This window comes from Coturnix japonica, chromosome 6 (genome assembly GCF_001577835.2).
Source record: "Coturnix japonica isolate 7356 chromosome 6, Coturnix japonica 2.1, whole genome shotgun sequence".
Taxonomy (NCBI): Eukaryota; Metazoa; Chordata; class Aves; order Galliformes; family Phasianidae; genus Coturnix; species Coturnix japonica.
The window spans coordinates 4,700,560-4,726,356 of record NC_029521.1 but is presented as its reverse complement, the minus strand read 5'-3'; the positions used below and the strand labels follow the sequence as shown (position 1 = coordinate 4,726,356).

The 25,797-nt window shown below is 39.6% G+C and overlaps 1 protein-coding gene across 8 annotated transcripts in view; it reads left to right on the top strand.

Annotated features, from left to right (window-relative positions):
* PCDH15 (protocadherin related 15) overlaps nt 1–25,797 on the top strand; it is an 814,794-nt gene that overhangs the window by 353,238 nt on the left and 435,759 nt on the right. For all 8 annotated transcript variants that reach the window (XM_032445316.1, XM_032445314.1, XM_032445315.1 and 5 more), the window contains one exon: nt 8,311–8,548. The gene's annotated coding sequence lies outside the window, so the exon portion shown is untranslated. The remainder of the gene's footprint in view (nt 1–8,310; nt 8,549–25,797) is intronic.

Genomic DNA, 25,797 nt, shown 5'->3' with positions numbered 1-25,797 from the left:
GGAGGCGATACTTTGCGGTTAAAATACTACAGATGGCTGGAGCTAGATTCTGGTCTCTGCTAAAGCTGGCTGTGTAACCTAGACCAAATGAATTAGACTTTTGGCCTCAGTCTAGACTAGAATTTTAGATGCTGGTCTTTGAGAGCCACCTATCCTGAAAAGGAGAAATCTGCATCAATACTTGGTAGCTCTCGTTCTTCATGCGCTTGTCTGCATATATGTATGTTTGTGTAAGCACTATCCAGTTGTCCCTGATCAAGGGTAAGGTATTCTGGCTCGGGGTTTGCTGGTATGAGCAGTGAGTTATTTTGACTGACAAAAAGGGTCAAGGGATGTTTCAGTTCTAAAGGAGCTTACACAGCATGTTGGTGAAGACCAGGCAAGGCTGGCGCGTGCAGGAGTTGGCTGAGATGAGGAAGCAGTGTGGTCCCAAAGAAATTCTCAGCCCTTGGGTTAATAGTGTTCTACAGTGGCTGAGGGTTGGGGCTGACCAAGGATAATGGCAAGGCTGCAACTGTTCTTCCTTTCCTTTTCTCCATTTTACATTTGAAGTGCTTATATACTCATATAATGCAGAGTACACACACTGCTTCATACTCAGCCGTTGTCTCACAGCTGTTTTAAGCCTGGGATTAATTTATTTTTGTCTGTGGCTCTTAGATGCTGCTTATTTTTTGTGTCTTTACATTATCTGTAGGGTTATTCGCTTGAAAACCAGTTACTATGTGGAGGTATGAGTTGAGAGCACGTATACAGTAGAACTTGGTGAGATGATTTTTTCAGCTTCCAGCAAGTTCAGGTAGTGGGGCAGCCAGAGCGTCACAGAGTTGTTCTTTCATTTTTGGTGTCTCCCATTAGATGTACATGAACTTTGGACACCCAGATAATAAGGAAAACGGCAGGGAGGGCTCATTTTGAACCTCCATCCAATTCCTATGTATCTCTGATCGTGAGAGGAGCAGGAAGCAGCAGGTTGGCCATTCCCTCTTCCCATCTCACTCTGTATTTTAAAGACTTCTGTCTTCCGTGTCATCTCTTTCTCGTGACTGAAAGGCCTTCGCCCTTCCTTGAACCTTCTGCATCTCTGTCATATGCTGTTTGAGGTTAGAGGCATCAGAATTACGTTTAAAAACTGCACGCTGAGGGTTTTGTATGGTGACAAATTTTATGTGTGTGTTATATTTCTTCTCTAATTAGGTCAATTTATATATATGACTGTCAGGGAGTCTGAGCCTATTTTGCCATAGAACTGATAGTTGCAGTGCCACATTATCATTCCTGCATATTAATATTCAGCTCAGAGCCTGGCATTTTCTATGTAAAGCCAGGATTGTTTTTCCAGGGGTGCATCACTCTACATTAATTTCAATGCATTTCATCTATCACTTTGATTGCTCAGTCACTGGAACATGGGAGGTCCATCTGCAGATCTTTACAGATGGTCCTCATCTTTGCTGTCTTGTCTTAGCATCTACCATGAGAAGTTCCTTTCCTCTTTTCCTCGCTTAATTATGAGGCTGTTAACAACAAGGCTCCCCCGGTGAGCTGACTCCGCTGTGCTCACTTTGACCACTTCCTCCAGCTTCCTCTTTCCTGTGTTTTAGTCAATTATTTATGCATGCAGATTTGTTTTCACCAATCTTTTCTGAGCTCCCATAAATGGAGGCATTGTTGACTTCTGCGGAAGGCCTCAGACGGGGGTTTGCTGAAAGCTGTCTCATGAGAATACAGCTTTTATACTGGTGATGTAAGATAAAATTTCACCATTTACTCTTCCTCTAAAATCACGCTTACACAAGGCTCATAGTAGCTCCCAGCGTATTGTGTTTTAAACTCCAACATCTTGATTTCATTATGTTTCCAGGTTTGTGATTACAATAAAGGATCTTATGAAATTATTTTCATCTCTGCGGTACATTTCCATTTGTAGAGGAACCATTGATGTCCTCTGCTAGCGTTGGGCACTATAGTCTTGTATGAAAGAGATTTAATTTCATTTCTTATCCTAGTCGTCACATTAGATGTAAAACGTACATACTTCTGTTTGTGATATTTAATATTTTTGATACCTGAAGTGACATTTAGATACAAAGAATAAATTTACCAGGCTATATCTCAATATCCTATAAGAGCTACATCAAGAATCACATTTGAAGTGCTGATATTTCCAGCAACAATAGCTGTATTACAAGCCCACTGGATATGTTGACAAAATCAAATTCTGTTAGGAAAATAGGCATAAAAATTATTTGTAATAAAAGCAGGGAGGAGGACGGGCATTAGCAAAGTACTGTCAATCCCACCCTCTCAGAGGCGAAATGGAATCGGGCATTTTCTCTGCTAAATCGATGTTGTCATAGTTAATACTGGAGAACTGCCAGAATATTATTTGAAATCTCTTTTTGAATCTGAAATGCGGAGGCACCAGTCAGAGGATTCCCTGCAGACAGTGAGCAGGAAAGCTGTCTGTGCAGCAAACAGGAACCGGCCTTCTTAGCCCCGCTATATTTTTAGATTGGGATCAACCTAGTGAGTAGACTCAATATAAAATAGGTTAATTGATGGGGTGCACAAAGCTATAGAGAAACTGGATGCTTCTAGCCACTATTAACAATGATTTTAATGTCTTTATGTTGATCCCTGCTGTCAGATTATTTGTTTATTTTGCACTAATACGTTAAATATGTGATTGTAGGACTGTTTCTTTTGACCCAGTTGACTCTGAAGTCCTCATATGATACAATTAAACATAAGTGTTGTCAAAAATATATATGATAAATGCAGTACTTGGGGAAATAGATAGGCTTGACTTTTAATAAAGTGCTCAGACCTGTGTTGCTGCTCTGAGTAAGAAAAATGAAAGTGCAAGAACCCTTGCTTAGAGAGAACAACACTGTCATAAGGGATAGCATCCTCAGTTTTCCCTGTCTGGCTTCTTTGGCGCCTCTGCTTTCAGACTCAGCTGAACAGTAGGGGATTACATAGTAGCACTTGATCCCGTGAAATAGCCATAGAAAGGCAATTCCTAATCTTTCATATTTTCTGTTCTTGTTAGCCCTGGCAGCTAGATCTGAAACTTCCAAGTCTGTGCCAAAGTCCCTGATGAGTAATGCTACAGAAGCAAATAGAAAGCTCGTAGTGGTTTGCCTTCTTATGGGAAATGCTGATGCTTATTGTCTTTTGTGTTGTATCTGTGAAAACACAGAAAACAAAATTTTCTGTGTTGAAAGGTGTTGTAGATATCTGTATATGTTATTTTGGCTTGTAAGAGATGCAGTATTTTGATCCAACTTGTGTTTTTTATGTTATACCTGGAATACTGATCTGTCAGGTGCTACATTCTGCAAGGAAATGAGAGAAAATACTGGATATACTTAAGGTGTATTTTGTGCTCTTCTGAAAAACTTCATTTTTAATTGTCTTAATGGTCAGAGAACTTAAAAAAAAAACAATCATATATGAGCCTTCACCTGTCTCCTACTTTATTCTCTAGGCCCACAACATCAGAGGTGGATCTTAGTGTTGTGGCAGAGGTTGCACCTTCCTACAAATTTTCTGTTGTATTTTGTTGCTGTGAGTCAGATGGCAGCAGAGGGTCATTCTGTCAGAGTGGTGTCTGACTTGCAAGTGAGGATGAAGCAAAGGTGTGTCATTGAATTCTGTCGTGCAGGATAAAATGGCATTCATGAATGGAGACCAGCCAGTGGGTGTGAGCACAGTGAGGTGGTGTGAGGTGCGTTTCAGCAGCGGTGGTGACAGTGATATGAAGGGCAAGCATGTTCTGCATGGCCATGCACAGCTGTCACACCACCAAATGAAAAGCATTTCCACCAGATCATCCATGAGAACTGGAGATAGATTAATAGGAGTTGTTTATTTTTAGTCTAGAGCACAGCCTATTTCATTAGACATTTAAGGACTGTGAAGACCTTGATCAGCATGTAGCATAAATGCCACTGGCATTCTTAGATCCTGTCTGGAGGACATTTCTGATGTAGACCACTTGAGCACACATGGAGGTGTTTAACTTTCTTTTATTTTCTACCATCATGTAGAGGGAAACAGGAAAAGAGCTGCAGACACTGAACTGTAGAAGCTCTCTTCATTGTGTAATGACTGTTAAATATGTCAGCTCATGAGATTGCTGTACTCTGATTTAATACCTGCATCAAGGCAACATAAAACCACAACGTTTTTTCAGTATTGTTACAGATTTACAGATCCGTAAATTTCAATATAGCATACGTTGATGTATGTCGTAATGGCACAGGGGAAGACTGATGATGGGGAGTAGAGCTAAATGGCAGCCTACCACTTATTTGCATCCCATATTTCAAGCCGAGTGGTCAGACTGTTATAACAGCACTTCATCAGCACTGTGCTGATATCCACTATGCTGTTTTCTTTTTCTTTCCAGTTTGCCTTTTTAGTGTTGGTGCTTTGTCTTAAAATATCTCTGAGTTTTGCAAATAAGAAAATGATTATTTTCAGGAGGTGAATTTGAAAGTTTACAGCATAGGCCAGGAATGGAAGGGGTAACATAATGGATCTGCCTAATCTCTTCTGGTTTTGGCTGCTGCTTACTATGTTCTCCCTATCTGGAATATACAGTCCTGTATCATTACTATTTTGACAGTTATTAATTAGAGTTTCCTAGAACATGATAACCTCCCTTCCTACGTTAGCTTTATTGACTAAAAATGTATCTGACTTTGTTGAATTGTAAACTCTACCCACTGCTGTAGTTGCACTGGATGCTGCTGTAACTCAAATATTAATCAAATAGACTCCTTTTTGTATTCTTTGGGGCCTTAAATGATTTCTGTACTGTCTTAAAGAAGCTGCCTGTGTCATGATGGGCAGAAATTCAGGGCCATGGTGAATATAAATGGCTCACTTTAGGTAAGATATCAAGTATGCAGATTTGGCTCACCTCTGAGGAAAAATAGATCATTAGGCATTTTCCTGTTAATGAAGAATTTTTCATTAAGAAGAAAAAAGACTCGGTGTGAAGGAGATGCACTAGTAATGAGATGCGGGCAGCTTTCTGGGAGGGAAGGTTCCTGCCAGAATATACACTTGGGGAAGAGAACAAATACGAGACTGAAGAAATGAGCCAGAAAATTCTATTTGAGGAATTGGCTTCATCCATGTTACTCGTTGTTTGGATTTGGGTACCATCACCTGGGTTATCCTTTTGATCCTCTGCCTGTTTGCATACAACAGTGCTCCATCTCCATAGGCTGCCCGCCCCATACTGTGGTCTTCAAACATGTATTGCCAGTGCTGGTACCATCTCAAGTGAGGGTCGTGTTGCACATTCCAGCCTTGGATGGGGTTTGTTCAGCAGCTTCAGCTATAGATCTTTCTGTCTAAGCTCAAACTGAAGGCCTTGTAAGAACTCCTGGTGTATATTGATTCAGACTCCACCTTCGATAACTTTCCCAAACCCTGCTACCCTATGCAGTACTTTCTGTGACCACACTGTACCTCAGCTGGTAATAGGACATGCTTCTTGGTGTGGGAGAGGCCTCAGCTCCTCCTGTTCCTTTAGGCAGCCCAATTACTGGCAAATGTGAACAGGAGACCTAACGGCTTTTGGAAGATTGGAATAGAGTGGGCAGAACCCAGTGCCTGTTGGGTCACTAAATGACAAGAGGATCTGCCTTGGAAGATGGAGTGACTGGGCAGAGTTGCACGTGTACTTTATTTCTTCCCCCTTTCCTGGTCATTTAATTTTCCTTTTGTAGTTAGTCTTGTTGTTTTCATCATGTTTGGGCTTTCTGCATGTGCTCAAGGATCTTTCAGGAATCCTTGGGAGGTGTATCTGCAAGGTAAAGGCACTTTGGGTCCCATCTTAGTAATATGTTTGGTATTTTGTTAATATTAGCTCTGTACTTCTGACCAGAAGAAAACAACTGTTTATTCTGTTCTCAGTAAATCGCTCCATAAAGTTTTGTTTTCCTGATTTGTTAACGATCCTGGGTTCTTTCTGAATCAAGTTCAAGCATTTTCATCAGGCTTTTGATCCTTTTAATGGTTAATAAAGCCTGAGAAGGTAATTCAACTAAAGGTTACTGAGGTACTGATGTGTTCAGTTCTGTTATAACTGAATCCAGGAGTGTCACCAAGCTTTAATGAGATGATTTGTCTCTACCTGTATAAGATTGCTCTTTGTAATTTAAATTGTTGAATATTTTACATAATAATTGCTCAAGTTGTAATGCCTCTTCCATCCTCGTTAATGTAGTTCACTTGATACAAGAAGAATAACTTTTTATTTTTGAGGTATTTCATTTTGTTTGCTTTTAGTCAGTTGGGAAAGGCACCATTTGATGGCTTTGGCAAATCCCATCCTTAAATGTGAGAGTTTGGTTTCAACATGATTGTCAGTAGATGCCATAGTTTTATAATGTGAACATGATTAAAAGTTATTTCTAAATGGAGGAGAAGATGGATAGAAAGGGGACATAAGATGGGTATATAAATATAAACATATATATATATAGCAAGAATGGCCTGAATGCAGTACACTTGGAAAAAGTCACTTGATTTCTCTTATTTGTTGAATTAATAGAGACTTCCAGATGCTTTGTGACAGGAGAGATATTGAAAGATTTGTTTCTCCTATTTTTTGTCCTTGTTTTTCTTCTCACAGTCCAATTTAATAAGTAGCCCTGCAATTTGAGAATCATAATGGACTTGATCTTAATCTCCATTTCTTTAATGACTTTCACTCTCTAATACTGCTTTTCTCCCCAAGTCCTTGACATATTTTTGAGAGTTCTTGCTCGCCTTAAACTCTTTTTATTAATGTTAGCACACTTGAACAGTGGAAGACTGCCAGCAACATGTAGGAACGGTGGGCTAAATGTCACTTGTCTGGAGAAAAGGTTCTATGCAATTTGTGGCAGCTTTTCTTTATCACACCGCTGAGGAGGATATTGGTGAATATTTTCTTGCTGCAAAGAGTCTTGGAGAGTCAGCTTTTTTGGGAGAGGATCTGTGCCTTTGAACTGTAAAACATTTGACACAGAGGTGATACATTCCTATACGTGTACTCAGATGTTTTGCTCAAAGGGTATAATCAAAGAATTTTGTAAAGCTCGGAATTCAACCCTCGGAAGTCAGCAAATGCTGAATGTACCACTAGTTTGTTTTTTTCTTCCTTCCTTTTTCCTCCCTTTCCTCCCTCCCTTTCCTCCCTCCCTTTCCTCCCTCCCTCCCTTTCCTCCCTCCCTCCCTCCCTTTCCTCCCTCCCTTTCCTCCCTCCCTTTTCTCCCTTCCCTTCTTCCTTTCTTCCTTTCTTCTTCCACCTTGGCATTGAGCTTAAGATAGAAGCCTTCTGGAGCACAGGAATGTGATTTCAGATTCATTCTTGATGAACACATAGCAGAGGTGAACTGAGATTGCACTAGACTTACACTTCTATAGGTTATACAGTGGTGAAGTGAGGGTCACTGTTCTTCATCTTCAGGTCCTTAAAGAACTGAAGATGAATTGACTGAACGTTTATAGCAATTTAGCTCATTTGTGCACAAGAAGTATCTTAGAAGCTGAGTATTTGTTTAAGATGTGATTTCCTATGTGGTCAAAGAAACCCTCTTGCTCTACACTATTTCCATACCAGTAGAACTTTTAGTTCCTTAGGAACTAGTAGCTTGTGTTTCTTAGGAATGTGATGATCCAGTTGTAGTGTACAGATCTTTCTCTCTGTGTTAACCAGGCCTTTTTCTCATTTATGAAAAGAGCATTGCAATTTGTTTTTCATTAAGAAAATATGATTGAGATAAAACAAGAACAAATATTGGCTCAATTTATCTCTGCTGTTCAGCTCGAGGCCTCTGTGCCCACTGCATGGTGTAGCTCTGAAGTCTTCCCAGTGTATTCACTGTATTTTGATGTGTGCTGTTACGTCTGGTTTATATAGATCAGAGTTTATTGAAGAAACATGGGGTTTTAAGCTGTAGTTAAAGAAAATAGCTCATCTCTCTGTATCGTTCAGACTAACAAGTATTGTGCTCTGTATCCACCTTGCTATTGTAGTTGCGTATCTTATACCAGATCCTGCTTTCTCTTCTGGCTTTTCTTCTAGCTGATGAAGGTTTTCATGCTTTTGAAATACTTTTTCGGTATTGAATTGAATTCACAGGTTGAATTATTTTCATTAGAACCTCTAAACTGCTCAGCCTGATCACTGCAGCTTTCAATGCTTTATTCTCTTCTTGGCACCATGATCAGGGTCTGTGAAACTGACCGCCCTGTGGTGTGTCTGCATGCCCTGGTTTAATCCAACTTTTGCTTTCACAGATCTGATACGCTGGCTTCTCAGCAGCCTTGGTACCAGAAGTAGCCCATTGAACACTTTGGAGAGGAGGGGACTTTAGCTGCGCTATGGATACCATCTTGGGTTCCTCTGCACATACGAAGAATAAACAAACCAGAAGCCCTTAAGTCGCGGAAGAAAGTGATTGCTACGAAAAGCAGAGAGGATACAGTACACACAGCCAGAGTTGTTTTGGAAGCTGTATCCATCCAGGGTTGAAAGGTGAACTTTCCTCTGTTATTTATTTATTTTTAATTAACTTTTCTGTTCAGCTGTTACAGATGCTCAGGGGAGACACTTCCTTAACAAATTAGTTATATGTCCTTAATATCTATCTTTACAAAAGATACCTGGAAAAGCACGCATGTTGATTTACTTTAGTCTGTCCAACTTGCCTAGAATGTGATTTTTCACCTATTTCAGTAATTGGATGTTGTCAGAATAAAACTTTCCAAGTCGATGACTCTTACCTGACAGTTTAGTGACAGGAACTTAAGAAGTGTGTAGAATGAACCAAATGCTTGAAAACTGAAGTCAGACTGGAGTGACAGGAAGGAATAAAACAGGATTCTTGGTAGGTGGCTGAAATTAAACAAATATGGAGCAGGAGCCAAAAGTAAATACTAAATTTTAGGAAATTAGCTTGAAGATCAGAGCAGTTATCCCATTAATTGGTTCCTTTAAACTAAAGTAGTATATAATTTCAAAATACCACCATTTTGCTACATAAGGTGTGTTTTATTATGGTTTTTAAGGGACATCCAATCTGATGAACGTTGTTCATTTTACTTAAGTTTTGGTGTATAAAATCAGAGCTGGTGATCAGAGGTGAGTAAGGATGTAGTAAGGAAATGTTCAGGTGGAGAAAGAAGAAATTGAGTTGTCTTCTCTACATTAGTAAAGGTGTTCCCTTTGTGGTATCTTAATTGGGGAAATACCTGGTGCTGAGAAGCTCAGCCTGCTGAAGAGAAGAGGAAGAAGGGGACAGAAGCATGCCAGGTAGAAATGAAATGTTAGGAATAGCCCTGTTCAGAAATAATAACCTAATTCTGCATTTCACTGTTAAAATAACTTTCTTGTGGGACTGCTGGTAAAAGGTAAGTTTTCATGTTTAAAGACAAAGTAATTTTCTATGTGCAACATTTGAGTATTTGCTCATATGATCGTTGCTTGGAAGGCTGCAAATGCTGCTCTGTGCAGAATGTCTTATAAAAGGTTTACAGTTCATGTTCTTGATAATCTCACTAGCACAACCTGAGCTTTATTTGCAGTACAGCCTAAAACTTGTGCACTAAAATTAATTATATCAAGCTTAATATATTCACATCTCTTTTCCATGCCAGTCATCCTGCTTAATTACTTTATGCTTTTGATTCTCTGTGGGACATATAAATATATCTGAGGTTGACAATTTCTTTTTACAAAAATTTGATTTCAGAAAGGCAGATTATTATTTTTTTAATTGAAAGTTATCTTTTAGTGTACTATTAGGCGCTGTTCCTTCTTCTGTAGTTTGCCTGATGAACCTGTTTGATCTCTAGCTTACAGACAAGGAAACCATTGTGGATGTTTTATGACTATACTTGGGTTTTCAGTTACAAAGGATTGAATGTGTTATAAAATCATAGAATGGTTTTTGTTGGAGGGGACTTTTAAGATCATCTCATTCCAACTCCCTGCTGTAGGCAGGGACACCTCCCATCAGACCAGGTTGCTCACAGCCCCATCCAGCCTGGCCTTGAATGCTTCCAGGGAGGGGGCATCCACAGCCTCACTGGGCAACATGTTCAGTGCCTCACCACCCTCACATAAAGAACTTCTTCCTGTTATCTAGTCTGTGTCTACTCTCTTACAGTTTGTAACCACTTCTCCTCATCCTCTTGCTACCTGCCCTTATTAAAGCCCCTCCCCAGCTTTCCTGTAGGCCCCCTCAGGTACTGGAAGGCTGCTATAAGGTCCCCCCAGAGCCTTCTGTTCTCCAGGCTGAAGATCCTCATCTCTCTGAGCTGTCCTTGGAGGGGAGGTGCTCCAGCCCTCTGATCATCTCCGTGTTAGTGGAAAAGTGTGACTGATTTGTGTCATGAATAGAACACAGCCCCACAACATCATTAATTAATAAGGATCTGCACCTAAAATTTAACAAGTTGATCTTGTTGCCTGATAGGTTAATAAGCCAGGTGGGCATTAAATTCCTTTGCATTTTGGATGAAATATTCTCAGAATAGCTCTAGTTATCAAATTGTAGGTCATATTTTTATGGCATTGTTTTATCAGCATGATCTTAAAATAGCAAACATGCAACACCTGAGTCAAATAACGCCTCAAGAAACAAAAGATTGGTTATGTTTTGCATTTAGCACAGATCTGTAAAGACTGTCAAGGATAAAACAAAGTTATTATTTCTTTGGGCAAAATTACAAACATCAGAGAACTTTCTGTCATTGCTGTGTAGTCATTTTGAAGCTGGCATTCACCTTTACATTATGTATCTATGTTTTTCAACGGGGAAAAAATGCTTTATTAGTCTCCTGCTCTTACTATTTATACTTAACTACTTGTTCTAGCTAGGTGTAAAAAGGAAGGAAGCCTGATCTGTCATTTTTCACCTTCCTACACAGCTATGAAGGAGAATCATTGTGAATTCTAAGTCATTTCAGCCAATTGTATTTGCAGCTATATCTTTATTATTGTGCCGAGCTCAACCTTACAGTTCTCAAATTCTGGGTGGGTTGTAGTGTTGTGTGACCCATGGTTAGCACTTGTGCCTCAAGGGAGGTTTTGGGGAGGAGTTACATGAATTTAAGTAATTCTGTTTTCACTCAAAGTGATGTTCTTTCATAGAGAATTCTTTCTTCTTATGTTTGCATTTATACTGTAGTTCTGTGAACAGCTGGAAGCTCTTGTGTTTAGTGGATGCATTAAGCTTGTGTCTTGCTGGTGGACAGAGGTTGGCACTGACTCCAGGGCATGCCTGTCATCTGCAGTATGACGGAGAGAAGCTGGAATTGTAGTGATGGCAGAACTAGTGAAACTTAGAGGTAATGCTGTGTGTTTGTTGACTCATGGTTGCTCTTCCATTTTGTACTACTGTCGTGCTAATGGATACTAAGAGGGATCTCTAGCTCTGTTCCTGTCTTCTTATACTCTTTCTAACTGTAAACCGTGGTAGGCAAGAATTTCTTGTTAGTGGTAAGAATGTGGGACAGCGTGAAACAGGTTCACCTTGGATGGTTTTGTCTTCATTTATCACTTCCATCAAACGAGTGTCCCAGGAAGCACCCCTTTCATTATTTTTCATGGTTTTCCAGATACTCCATAAGCTGAAGTATATTCTACAAAATGCAGTACGTGTGCTCCAAAACTCACTCGCTGTTCTACTCTATCCTCAAAATAGAAGCTTATACCTGAGGGCAGGCAATCATGGCAGAATTAGGCTCTTGCTGCTTGTCCAGCAGAGTGACCTCCTGGGTGGAGATGGCTCTTCAACTAGTTATAACTTCGAGTGAAAAGTAACCAAAAATCCAGTTTAAGGAATGTTGTTTTATCTCCAGTTTTATTATAAAAACCTGTATTGGAGAAAGCATCCCTGAAGTCATAATTACGTATTAATATTGCATCTACTGGCACATGGATCATGTCCCTCTTTTTTTCTTTTTGGCAACCAGTTGAAATTTATATACAGATTTCCTGGAAACTTCTTATTTCTTAGCAGTGGCACCTGTGCTGACGTCCAGAGGCTTGATGTGAATCTATAAATGCAATGAGTAGTGAGATTAATTCTCCCAGCACTCCAAAAGCTTTTGGCAGTTGCATTAAACTTTCAAATCTTAAATAAATTCCTCAAGCAAATGTATTTAGTGGATCCTATTTATTGCTCCCTTAGGTAATATGAGGATATACATAATAATACCTTGCTTCTGTAAAAGAGAGAAGTGGTGAAGGATCCGGTGACCAGTGCCAATCAACCCAAAGTCGTAGGATCAGCAGAATGGTTCCAGCTGGGCATTGATTGTAATTTGCTTCATTTAGAAAGAGAACACTATATGAGTGGAATCACACGAGAAGAAAGGAAGTAGTTTTTGGTCATTTCTCTTTTGTAGAGAAATGCTTCTCTTTCAGCCCGGTATCCTGGGCTGCTGTAGTTTTCAGGTCACTGTAAGGGAAATATAATGTAAGATCTCCAAAAGGGAATTGTGTGCATTTCTTGCATGCAGATATGACGGTTCACTACTATCAGAATGTTAACACAGGGAAATACTAATAAAATAACCGTGAGGGTTGGATTGTCTATTTGATTGTTGTTTTTGTTATTTTGTGGAAGGAGAAAGGTAACCTGGTGGCCTCTAATTTGTTTTTCTGGTCGGTACGTTATGAATTTTTACTGCTTTCTTTGAAGTTGCCCAAAGATATTAGAGTTAAGGTTTCTTCCTGGTCCCTTGCAGACGGTGAAAGACCAGTAGTTGTGGTTACGTCCATCCTTTGTACTTTACGTCATCCACTGTACTAGAGGAAGAGTCTAAAGTTACAACAGATAGTTCAGAGTCCAGTCAATATTTATCAGCAGTGAAAGCATCAACATAAGTGCTAGGAATTATTCAAAGGCAGTTGATAACAGGACGAGGCATTGCTGCCAGTTTGTGTATTGATGCTTCAGCCTTTTAGCACGCTTGTCTGCTGTCTTGCAGTCTGTGTAGTTACTAACAGCCAAGAGGGTGGCAATAAGAAAACCAAAAGTGTGCGAGAACTTTTGTCTGATAAATGTCTAAGCAGGGTAAAACACCTTGGGCAGGATAATACAAGTGAGGAGGAGATTTTCCAACGATGTGTTGAAAATCCATCCCTGAACTTTTAAAAGCTTTTTGAAGGGTTGATAGGAATAGTTGTTGACTACTGCTTGGAGATGGAGAACCAGGTAGGTTCAGAAGAAGCATGCATGGGGCTGGGTTCAATACCAGCAGGAGAAGTGGGTCCTCACCCCACAGGTAGTTGTTCCCTGAGACGTGTTTCCTGATAGCACTGGGGTTGCTGCAGGTTCGGGTGTGCTAAAGGGAAGAGCCTGGGTGTATTTTAATTAATTTGAGGAAGTTTAATTAAATTTCTCAAATAATGGGTGAGCATATCATATTTTCCTGTGCAAGAGAGAGCTGAAATAGGATGAACTAACCACTGGATTTAAGATCTTTTGATGCAAACTTGAGGTACAGTTACCTTTTCTACCGATTTGGCAGTTCATTAAAAATGTTTTTGACTGACGTGAAGCCTTACCTCTGTGCATATCCACTGCAGCAGCGTGTCAGAGCAGGAGTCCTTGCTACCTGCCTACTGTTTATCCTAAATGTCAGTCTGGTGTTTGCAGTTTGACGTATTCCTGAAGGTAATCTGAAGCTTACACGGGTAGATTGATTCCCCTGAACAACAGGGAAGTCACTCCCATTTAGAAAATGTCATTCATCTCTTTAGACTTGTGCAATCAAGATTGTGCTCCATTGTTTGACGTGGCTAAAAACCAGGATTGCTTGCTCCTTGTGGGTAAACTTCTGCATTGCTGGGTGAATTAATCTATTTGATAGCTTTATATCGCCTTACAGATATAACATAAGAATCTTGTGGGTAATTGAAACAATAAATCCTTCCCTGGTGTTAGCATTAGGTGTTTGCAAGTCCTGTTCTTGGGTGTTGTTGTTTGGAAGTGTTCTGTGTGGGAGGCACTGAACTCTTCATTCGCTGCCTTGCTTGGTGTCTGTGAGCTTTCTTCTAACCAAAGCTTTCTTGGTATTAAAAAGCCAGAGTTGTAAAATAGAAAACGTTGAGATGGTATGCTGTTATAAATGGATTTGATCTGAAGGAAGCTGGTTTTCATCTCATTCAAGAAAGTGAATTCTATACACTGCTGCTGGTGCTGAGAGGATCTGGTTTGTTCTCTGGGGGCTTACATCAAGGGCTGTGTTTCCTTGGAGCTGCTGTGTGCATGGTGTTTGGGCAGCGTAGATGGGAAGGCTGCTGTCTGTGGGATGGCTCCTAATAGGGCAGCGCATCCTGGGAGAGCTGTGTGGGGAGCGGGGCATCCTGCACAGCATCAAGAGTCCTTTTGCTTTGTCTTAAATGTCAGCTTCTCTGATGCTCATGAGCCTAAATATCAGCTCATCAGAAATGGTACAGAGCCTCTTAGTAAATATTTCAGGGCCATTCTGGATGAAATCTTTGTGCCAGTGCATGCTCTTCAGCCCAGCTGAACATTGTCGAGCCTGTATCAACACTTTTGTTTCCTCTAAGAAAAATGTTTTAAAAATAAGCTTAATTTTACAAATAATACTGTTTGAATACATGTATTTTTCAGAGCTACCTTGGTGCATCAGGAAGATGGTTAAATGGCTGGCTGAGGTGCAACAGTGTTTTCTCCTGTATTTAAATGAAAGCAGGGTGTCAACATAAGAAGTACCAATTATGTGTGGTAATGGCATAAATCCTGTTGCTGTCCTTGCGGCTCTCCTAGTGTATTGTCAGGAAGAGCAGATACATTTCTTGTGTGAGAGTACCTAATAAAGGGATGGCATCAAGTGCTTTAGAAATGTGCATCCATTCAGATTCTGATGTTGTTGTGTTGGACTACGAAAAATGCTTTTTTATTCAGAAGGGATTCTATCTGATTCTAATGCTGTGTTTTATGACTTTTGAAAGACGAAATCGACATTAATGTAGTTCTGAGGAACAGTACAGGGCTCTGTTTGTGTTGCAGTGCTCTATTTCACAAGCAGTGTGAAATGGCTCTTGTATAGGCTTTAAGGCTTTTCTAAAATTCCCTGTCTGACTGAGTAAGGGCTATATATATCTGATGGCTCTTCGTTCAGATACAGCAAGTTTCTGTTCCCAGATCTCATACAGACCTCTGACTTTGAAAACAACATCTTAAATCTCTTTGTCACTTCACTTTGTGGGGAATAGAAGGGAAGAAGGCAGTCTGCTGTGCACATAACCTTCATTTTCTGATAAGAAGCTTGTATCTGCGCTGCCTAATTTACAGGCTGTCTACCTGTGTGTTTTATAAACCACCCCTAGCACTGAAAGCACACCTTCATGAGTGAGACAGCAGGTCACTCAAAGTGCACATATCTTCCTACATATTTAGTTTTTCTTGTTTAAATTTATCTTGAATGTACTATTACTTACTACATTCTAGGACTTTGAGTCCCTAACCAAGATGAGATATGTGCCGCTTTAGCTGCTGTGTTCTTGAGCCTTGGTGTTGGCTCAGTCATAGACGCCTGCCTGTAGGATCAGGTTTGGAAAAGAGAGGTAATGCATAAAGAGATGAGTCTGAAACTCATTCGGAGCCTATAGGAGCGAATGATAGTCTGGTTTCCTACAGGCCAGCTGTAATGCCCATTTATGTCTATTGAGAACATCGCTAATGTGCTGCCTCTGTCTCTTTCCTTCTGTGTTGAGTTGGTGTTCAAGAGGAGTCTGGGCGTCACGTTTGTGAAGTTTTGTGCACAATGTTGTTGTAATGAGAACCTTTTGTGATTTGTTCATGCTAAGCTCTGCTTCACAGGGTTTCTATGTTGGTGTTTTACAGGAAAACTTGACCTTTCATATACCAAATTAACCTGAGAGTGGGTGCCTGAAAGATTGTGCCTAGTTTAGGATGTTTTTGGTAAGAATAAAGAAATTAAGCATTTGTTTGTGTGAAAAATATCTTACTGTTAAGACCAGTCATTATCTACTACACATAGGAGAGTCAAGTGTTTAGCATGCTTTAGTATCTTAGAGAGAGGTGACTTTTGAATCCATGTTCCATCTTTAAATTAGAAACTAAAGCTATAAATATCAGAGAGAACACAAATGTGTGCATCAGTTGTACTCTGTAGCTCTGCTAAAGCAGCAGTGTCCACAGGCCAGCATCGTAGCTGAAGTCAGGTAGAAGGCTGGATCCGAGCAGTTTTGTATCCACATAGGAAAAGACAACACTTGAGCTCATTAATGTACCAGTCAGAAATGTTTTCTTTCTTGGAATGGTGTGGAACGCATCTTGCTGCATACAGCAGTGAATGAAGTAGTACCACTATTAGAAGGATGTATCTTAGATGGTCCCTGCAGATTTGTCAGTGGTTTCAGAAGTCACCTGCATCACCTGCTACTTCCATGGGGTTCATCTCTAAGTATAATCCAGTCTGCAGTGCTTCTCCTGACAATTCTCTTTTCCTTTTACTAGTGGGCTGCTTCATATTTGACTTACTTAAGGTTCAGATGGCTTGCCAAGGCCATTATTTTTATCCAGAGTCCAGAGGTAATGGGCATTTCGTAGCAGTTTTCATCAGTTTGTTTTCAGTGAAGTGCTTTTTCGAGTTTATTTTATCGCTGTCACCAAGGCAATGTATATTCAGGCATCTACTTTACACCAACAAAATGACATCTTTCTAATCATCAAAGGTAGTAATGGGCTCATTAATTCTTCAGTGAACACTGCAAAAAGATGCAGTGACAGTATGCAACAATGCCACATTTCTTCTGCTGTCCAGCAGTTTCTTCAGTTGACCTTGTAACAAATGAAATCCTTGCCTAATGAAGTTCATTCGAATGCCTGGTTGATAAAACCTGTCTATGAGAGTTTGTGGGATGGCTCCTAATCCCCTGTTAAGAAATATGAATTTGATTCATCTGGTAGCTTGCATTGCATCACTGGAAGGTATCTAAAATTTACTGTCCTGTGGTCTCAGGGCTCTTATCCATCATGACGACTGGGGCAAAATCTTGTCCAAGTCCAGAAGACTCCAGAACAGAAGATCATGTGTTTAGAAAGGGAGGTGAGGTTGTTCAGTGCAAGTAAATTACTTGGCTGCTATAGGAAGAGATGCTTTTAAAGAAATGCAGTTAATGTGTTGGTGCTGAATTGTTGACATCGTATTCGTAATCCAAACCAGTTATGCAGTATTTCCCAACATGTCTGTGTTCAGTCTGATATATATGGTAATGTTAGCTGAGCATTGGATTATTCTTTTCTTCCGTGAGAAGCTTCTGCCAAAACCATTTTTTGTAGTCATACCATGAGTGCTTCCTTCTGTTTTTCTGTCTTTATACTTCTGTCAATTCATGTGTGTATAAATCATCAGCAGTTGGCAGCCTTACCTTTATTAAAATTCACAGTCAGTTTACATTTGTAGCATTTGAATTTCTGGATATTTTCATTTCTCACTGTTAGTGTTTTCTGTTTCTTTTATTTCAATGGGTTGTTTAGCAAGCTTCAATACTAAGGTGATAAAGAATAAGGCAATTTTGTTCCATATAATAAATGTCATGTGCTTAAGCAAAATGTAGTGCATTAAAGTCAGGATTGTCCTTGGCTTTAAAGGTGACATTAAGCATATGTAAAAAAAAAAAAATGTTTGTGTATAGCATGGATAGATGTGCTTAGACAAGTAGTTTATATTTAACTGCCATAACTGTCCTAAACAAAGAAACAGTCTATTCACAATTCTGTAAAAATGCTCCTATAAAGTGAGTACTGTGTATGCATTCATGTTTAATAGCTCAGTTCAGATCAGTGATTTGGGTAGTAAACTGGTGTGACTGATGTGGAACAAGTTAGGAACAGACGTAGATTTTCAGGGAGAAGCTGGGTGAAACTGGGTTCTGTGAGCAGCAGTTGTAGTAGAAACACAAGGGCTTTATGAAGTGTAGAAAATATGGTACGTCATCATATTTAATGGTGTCCGCTATAAGATGTATATTTAAGGGCATGCATGTATGTTTTTAGTTTCTTAAACGAGGCTTAATACTGAAATTCTTTCCAAGATTTCTCTTAAGGGATATATATGCTGCTGTTATTTATTCCAGTACCTTGTCTTTCCTAATGAAGCTGTTAAGGACATAGCATTAATTGAGCAGCTTTGTGATATCTAATGCCGCGCTGTTTGTTTTCCTTGTCCTCTTTTCTCCCAAACTGTGACCTCCACACTAGATGTACCTTTGCAGCCTCAGTTCATGAGCCTTCTCTAACCTCTCTACATTTTTCGCTGTTGTCAACCACCCTGAAAAGCAGTCCTTGATGTTTCTAAGTCATGCTGAGTTCCCGTCACTTGACATTTCCATCTGTTTTGCTTGCAGTTGATGCTGTTGATTCCTTTAAGCTGCTATGGTTTAAGGTGTGCTATGGCTAATGTGAAGAGCTTCTGGAGCAAAAGCAACAGGAGCCAGCTGTGTTGGTGCTTCTTTGTATGTGACTGCTGACATAAGATTCCTTTTCACACTAGGTGAAGACCTCATTCAGTTTGTTATTTTCACCATTTATGAAAACACAGATGAAACATAATGAGAAAATTTCACGGATGAAAAATGTCTTCAGGTGCAGTGCAGGATTTACATGGGTGTAAACAAATTGTTCTTTGTTTGAGTTGGGGAGAAGCCGGGATATTCATGTCTCAATGCGTCTCTCCTTCTCGCTTCTTTCCTGCATTCTATGGCAAATTATCTTGATGGTATTCAAATGTGTTAAATACCGCCTGGTATCTGCAGAGCAAAATTGTAGCTGGGAGGTTTTCTGGATACTTTCCCCTTCTGCAGCAGACATTCTAATAATAAACAGCCCAGTGAACAAACAGTTCTGTGCTTCTGTTGGGCAGAAGGAAGGGAGAGCAGATTTGAAGCCTGGGGAAACTGGATTTCCTGAACCTTCAAATGAGAGAGTAATATTACAAATATGCTTTGTACTGTCCAGAAAAGAAATTCTGATATTTCTTTTTTCTTTTTCTTTTCTTTTTTTCTTTCTCCCTTGTTCTAAAGACTTATTTCCTCTGCATTATCAAAGATATGAAATAGAGAGGATGGGCAGTAGTATAGTTCTTCAGTAACCACTTTATTTATAGCAATAGGAAATCTCCTTGGCTTCCCCGAGTAATGAATTAGAATGAATAACTCTAATTCCCTCTTTTAAAACGCATTTGGTAACTTAAAAAGCCCTAGTTATGCTTTTTGAAGCATCTGCAGGTACAGGAAATTCCTGTCAAAAGCTCTGCCCTGGAAGTTGCTACTGCCTATGGAGACTGAATTACTTAAAGGACAACGTTTACGCTCTTCTTTCAAGACTAGAGCAGTATAAATACTTTTAAAGTGTTTGATCTAATATAATATACTTTTTATCTTGCCATAGCTTTTAGTACTTGAATGAAAATAGCAAGCAAGTGAAGTAATGTATCAAAGATGGTTCAGCTTATTAGAAAAATAAAATAATAGTAGAAATACAGTGCTAGAACCAAACTCCTCTGTCTCAAATACGATGCTGCGGTCTGACTTTCCTGTATGTGTAAAATCAGTGAATACTTTCATCCCAAAGAATGAAACACGATTTGAATCCAGGTAGAAGACTTTGTAAGTGTGGTTTATTACACAGTTTGAGTTTACATGTTTTTGCATGTGTTAGTCTGTTGTGTTCCTTTATGTAAGGAGCACTTCTGCCTCTCCTAGCACAAAATTGATAGTTTTCTATGTCACTATAGGCAGAACTGTTTAAATCAGTATTTGGATTTTGCCTTCTTTGCTTTGTACTTCTCAAATAGTACCTCTGAGATTAGACTGTTCCCTAACAGAGTTTCTTTTGTTAATTATTTCAGGGTTATTCGATATTTCACAGGGAATACTTTGTTTTGTTGACATCCTTTTAAATGAACAGCATTCTCATCTGTTAGCTCCATTTGAGGCTCTGAAGATGTGGTAACTAAGAGTACTCAGTGCCATTTCTCTTCTCAGGCCATTTTTGTTTTCTCATTCTGTCACCCTTTCCTTCCAGCACTTTGCTCACCAACCTCCAGCCATTTACATTCATCTTCTGTCCCAGGTGGCTCTAAATCTCCTTCCCTTCTCCTCTGGTACAAAAGTTACAACTTCAATTTGCTTCAAACAATTTCCATCTGAGACGCAGCTTTTCAGACACCTTCCTTTACTTCCTGCAGTGGCATCCACCAAAGAAGTTCTCTCTGACTTGTAGGAGTAGTAGTAGGATAGTAGTAATTGTAGGAGTCTGCTATGACGTTTGTGAGGAAACTGCAATTCAGTGGGAGAAACCCACGTTTAAATATATCAGCACAGCCCTCACCTTTGTATATTACAGTCTTTTCTCAGCAACCTGTGGCTGTTTTTGTTGTTGCTATCCATGTGTTTTTTGAAAGGACACACATTATGACTTGTCATAGTCACATTTTACAAGGTGGGAAAGGTATCCTTAACATAAAGCATGTTTTTGATCAATTTGAACAGTGGGAACAGAAGCAGCTCTTGAGGAATCATTGTTTCTTGCAATTCTGTAAGGAAAATGTGATACCTTAATACTACCGGGCATTTGGAACAACGTAACAAAAGGAATTTGATCTTTTTTAGGTATTATGAACCTCTTTTTTATAGGTCCAGGAATGAAGATGGCTATTGCTCCACAGCAGAGTGGCCAGGGGTACAAAATTATGGTTGTACAAAACATTTTGCCTTTGAAAAGAGTTGATCTCAAGTCCCCACATGGTTTTACCTGTGTGAGCATCTGATAAAGCAGGTGTTCAGGTCAGAATGGGAACTGCTGGGCTCTGCCTGGTTGTGGAGGTTTGATCCCTAGCTGCCTATTGATTACACCTGATACATATTCATATAGGAAGAGCATTTCAAACTGTCTTTGAGAAAAGATGACATTTCTGCTTAAGCACCCGGAGCACAGCAGGGTAAGGCCATGAATAGAGCTTTCCTTTTTCCTTCTGATGTTTTCTGTTGTCTTCATTATTTCATGGTAGCAAAGACATATTTTCTATAGAAAGCGTGGGAATCATTTTGCAATTGATGAAATCTTTCTTTACAAATGCTTAAGCCACATAGAGCACTCTCAGATGTCTCGCTGAATAATGATGACCCCCCATTAGTTACTGTGATATTCTTCTGAGGAGTGTAACCTACATACCCATGTTGAACAGCCCCGTAATTAATTTCATTCTTCTTGGTCAGGCGCGGTGATTTCAAAGGGATTTATTGCTGAATGCAGTTACACAAAGCTCTGTACTGAAGGTACATCTCTTCCATTCAAGCCCTGAAAATCCCACTGGAGTCAGTTCTGCAGAGTGAAAGTTCAAAGGGAATTTTGAAAGCAGTCAGACTAAACAAGAGTGTGAGACTGAGCAGGATTGGGGTGGGTGGGCAACAGGTTTTCTGAAGCAGTTGGAGGTTTTTGGGGTGATCAGAAGTATGAAGAGAAGTTTTGGTCATTTTCCAGTGTTCTTTTTCAGGAAGGAAATGTATTTAAAAGCGATCCTTTAAGGCCTCCCTATCACACTTGTAAAGACTTCAAATTTAATATATGTATATTTGTAATGGTTAATTCATGGACATGACAAGTTTTACTTGGTGTTTAAAGGACGGGGGAGGGGGAGAGCTTGTTTTTTTCAGTCTAGTGGAAAATTTGGGTCAGAAAAGAGGGGACCTTTTTATGCTACGGGATGTGATCTGCTTCCCCATTGAACAGAGCATGTACTCTCAGGGGATGTTTCCTATAATACAAGTTCAGGTGCTGGTTTGAAGCTGTGAAAGTTATTCCACATGAAGTATATTTTACTATTAACGAGCATTTCTGTAACTCTGAGAGGCCAGTGTATCTGTATCTCTTTCCTTCCTGTGTGACCACCAGCAAATGTTTCTGAGAATGAAGTGTGACACTGATTAATTTTATATCTGTAGGGACTGTCCTTGCCAAGTTCACACAACAGAGTTCTTTCTCAGTAAGTGAACAAGTAAACTTGGATTAACCTAGGTAAATGATAGTTGAATTAATGGATTTCTAGGGCTCTTCTTTCCAGAGAACACAGACAGGCTATAATAAATACCAAGCTGTTGTTACCTAAGCCAGCAAAGTTCACAGAATGAATTTTGGAGAGTATTTAAAAACATTTTCCTATTGGCACATCATCATGAAGCCTTGCTCAGTTCTCAGGGAGTACTTCTTCACAGCAGAGCTCTGACAGTCACTAGTGCAAAGCCATCTTAATGGTGTTTGTGTGTCAGACAAATTTATTCTCCCTGGAGTGCCAAGTCTCCAATCAGACTGAGTACTGATCTCTGCAAGTAAAAGACAGGTTTCATTTTTGTCTCGCTACCCTGGCTTTTATTCCAGTTGCTTTGTTTCCTGTTATTTTCATTAGAGGTTAACTGCATTTGTTACTGAAGGTTGGTCAAGAAGCTACTTGTGTTTTTGTATGCTATTTCTTAGTATTGCACCAAGATCATTCAACTTGAGTGCTCATCAAGTACAAAGCCTTCACATCTTCTGTAGATCATGATGTGAATAACTGTCTTGTAATTTGTTGTTTGTGCTGTGCTTTGGAGCCCATGGAGAATCTCATCTTTAAGAAAGTAAGCTCACAAATTACTTCTTCATCTCTAGCTGATGTTTTGCTATGTTGTTTATGAAGCATGCACACAGATTAAAAGGACAGGTGAAGAAGTGTTCAAAAGAATTACAGAAGCAAAGGAGGAAAGAGCTCTTACATCTTCTGAGAGCCTTTCCTCCTTCTGCAGACAGATGTGGCAGTTCCATTTTTGTTGTTTGAATTGATTCTGTTCCACTTTAATAACAGGTTCATGCAAAGTCAAAAAGAGTGTCAGCCTCTTGATGGGGCATTTAAATGCAAAGCTCCTTGATACTCCATGAAAGCGATGGGGCTGGAGAAAGTTCAGTCCATTGTCACATTTTGTTTCCGTCAAGGTGAGGAAGGCACACAGAAAATTGGGTTTACTTCCATTATTGAGATCTCTTACATTGACTATTTCCTTGTGTTCTTGGGATATGGTTCCACTGCAGCGTGACCTCAGATATTGTTATTTTCTTGAGGAGGAACAAGAAAAAAAGAAGAAAAAAGATCAAATATAAGAGTTTGCTGGGCCTCGGTATGCATCAAAATACGTTCTGTAAGTACAGCTCCAAGGGGTATGTGTAGATGGCTGCAGGTATCTGAGCCAAGTTGAACAGATGTGAATGGTGGCTCATGCTGCAGCCATGTACTAGTGGGAAGAAGGAGAAAAACTGCAGTGATGCTGTTTTGGTAGAAAATATTTGCAGAAGAAAGAGAGCTGAAGCCACATGCTGAAAGTGGCCGTGCTTTATTTCTATGTACGATTTACTTTTATGCATCATTTACCAATAGAAGTACAAAGTGGAGCTCTCTGTGATCAGTTACTTTTTTGATATCAGTAAACGTGTCAATAGTAGTGAGGCTGAGACAAAAAATAACTAAATCCACCAGCTTTCAGACTGTTGGTTTGCCAAACTCATATTCGATTTGATGAGCTGGAAATAAAAATGCTACATATCATGGTGTTGTACCCATCAATTGCACCTCGTTAGACCCTTCCCAAATAGTCATACAGCCTTGATCAAATATTTTATTGAAGCATAACCTTTTTCTATTATAGAGATCACAAATAAGGTAAAGGGCTGCTAGTATAGATAACACAGAGTGCTGTTCTATTGATTCTGTCTGCCTTCGCTACACCCACTGCTGTCCTCGATCTTTTAGCAATTTTCAGAGACAGATAACTAATTCTGCTGAGATCCTTTGACTGAAATGACAATTTCACAGCTCCCTCTTGGGACTGCCGTGAGTGTGATCAGATTTTCAATCAGCAAACACTTATTGATTTGCTTTCTAGAAACTTCCTAAGAAGCCCCACCTGGGTAAACAAGTTCTCTAAACTTTATTAACGTATATTATGTGTTCTTCGATAGAATAATTACATTTTGAACAGAACTCCAGCAGTATGTTCTCTCCTTAGCTTCCATTGGAATGGAGTTGTTTTCTTCAGAGTGCCTGGTATGACGCTGTGTGGGGTACTAGGAGAAGAACAGTGCTGATAACACTTACGTTTGTAGCTGCTGCTAAGCAGTGATGTGCAGAGCCAAGGCCATTGGCTATTAGCTGTGCATTTTTGCCAACCATGAACAAGAACCCACATACCACACTTGTGAAAGTCTTAAGCTCTGTTTCTTTCTTTTTCTGCACAGAGCAGTGTTTGACACATGGGCGTGTGACACATTGTGCCTGAATTGCTGTGAGGAAAAGATCTCCGGAGGAAGTGAGAGAAATGGAAGTAGTTTTGATCATTGCTCCTCTATCTTTGTGTCTAAAACAACATGATCACCTGAGTTGAAAGACGAAATTCAGAGCTGCTGTGCTCTGTAATTAGCAGAAGGGGAACTAAGTGCAGAACAGTAGCAAAGCTACCAAAACGAGCAGCTGAAGACACGGCATCAGGGACTCGTGGAGTTGGCTGTTTATTGACGGCAAGATGTAGTCATGGGAGCTGCCTTGGTTTCCCCTACAACATTCAATAAAAATGCGTGAGATATTTACTTTATCAGTCTGTTAGTGATGCAACTCCCTAAACCTCTACTCTGTGAGTCTTTGAAGCTGTGGACAGCTCTGTAATTAATATAGGATCTCAGTCTTACTGTAAGTCAGCTAGTTATGGCACGGCGATGGCTTCGGGCCTATGTTGTATTTACCTTGATTTTCTGGGAGAAGTTGTGTTTCCATGAAGTATGAAGACATTCTAAGTTGTAACTTTACAGTGATGTTTGACAAAAGGTTCTAGTCTTTACAGAAGTATTTGTCTTTCCTTCTTCTGCTGTGGTTGTGCTGCCAACCAGCATTTCCAACCTAAAGAATGGAGCTTGATTCCGGAGTTAAATATATTGATTCCCTGTAGATTTGGTGATAAATACTTACAGAAAACAGGTAAGTTTAAAGGTTAAAGGGCACAAGAAATGTAATAAAATCTGTTCTTTGCAGTGAGATAATGCATTATTTTCTTGAGGAAAGCTGTGACAGTTTTCAATTCCTCAGCTCGTTTCTGCCTACCTCAGAACTTAGAGCTTCTTTCCTATAGGATAGACTGAACATACAGTACATGTTCACAAAAGATGTTTAGGCTTCTAGTTCTCCTGTTTCCCTTGACAATGTAGACATCTCATTCCCTCACATTATTTTTTAATTAATATTGTTAATTCAGTATTGTTAGATTAAAGTTTAAACTCTTAAGTTATAGATACTGCGTAGATAATATATAGTGCTTATATCTACTATGGAATGTGGAAGTTTCCTGAGCAGAGCATGTTTCTGTACTGGTTTTTCCTCAGTTTGAGCTATTGTGCTGAATGGTAGCCCTAGCACTGCTAACTTGGTTAAGGCTGCTCATAAGTAGTAATTCAGTCATCACACTTGGATGTTTCTTATGAATTACCCCATAGGCGGTTCATTCTTTTTTAGTTACTGACCACATATTTGCTATGCAAGTCCATCTGATTGAAAAGAATGTGCTTTTACGAAATAAACATGGTTCTGTTTCACTTGGGACACTTAACCAACCACTGGTGGTGCATCACTTCACAGTTGCCTGACTACATTTTAGCATATCTCAATTGACCCTTGTATTGTGCTGATGAAATTAATGTACTA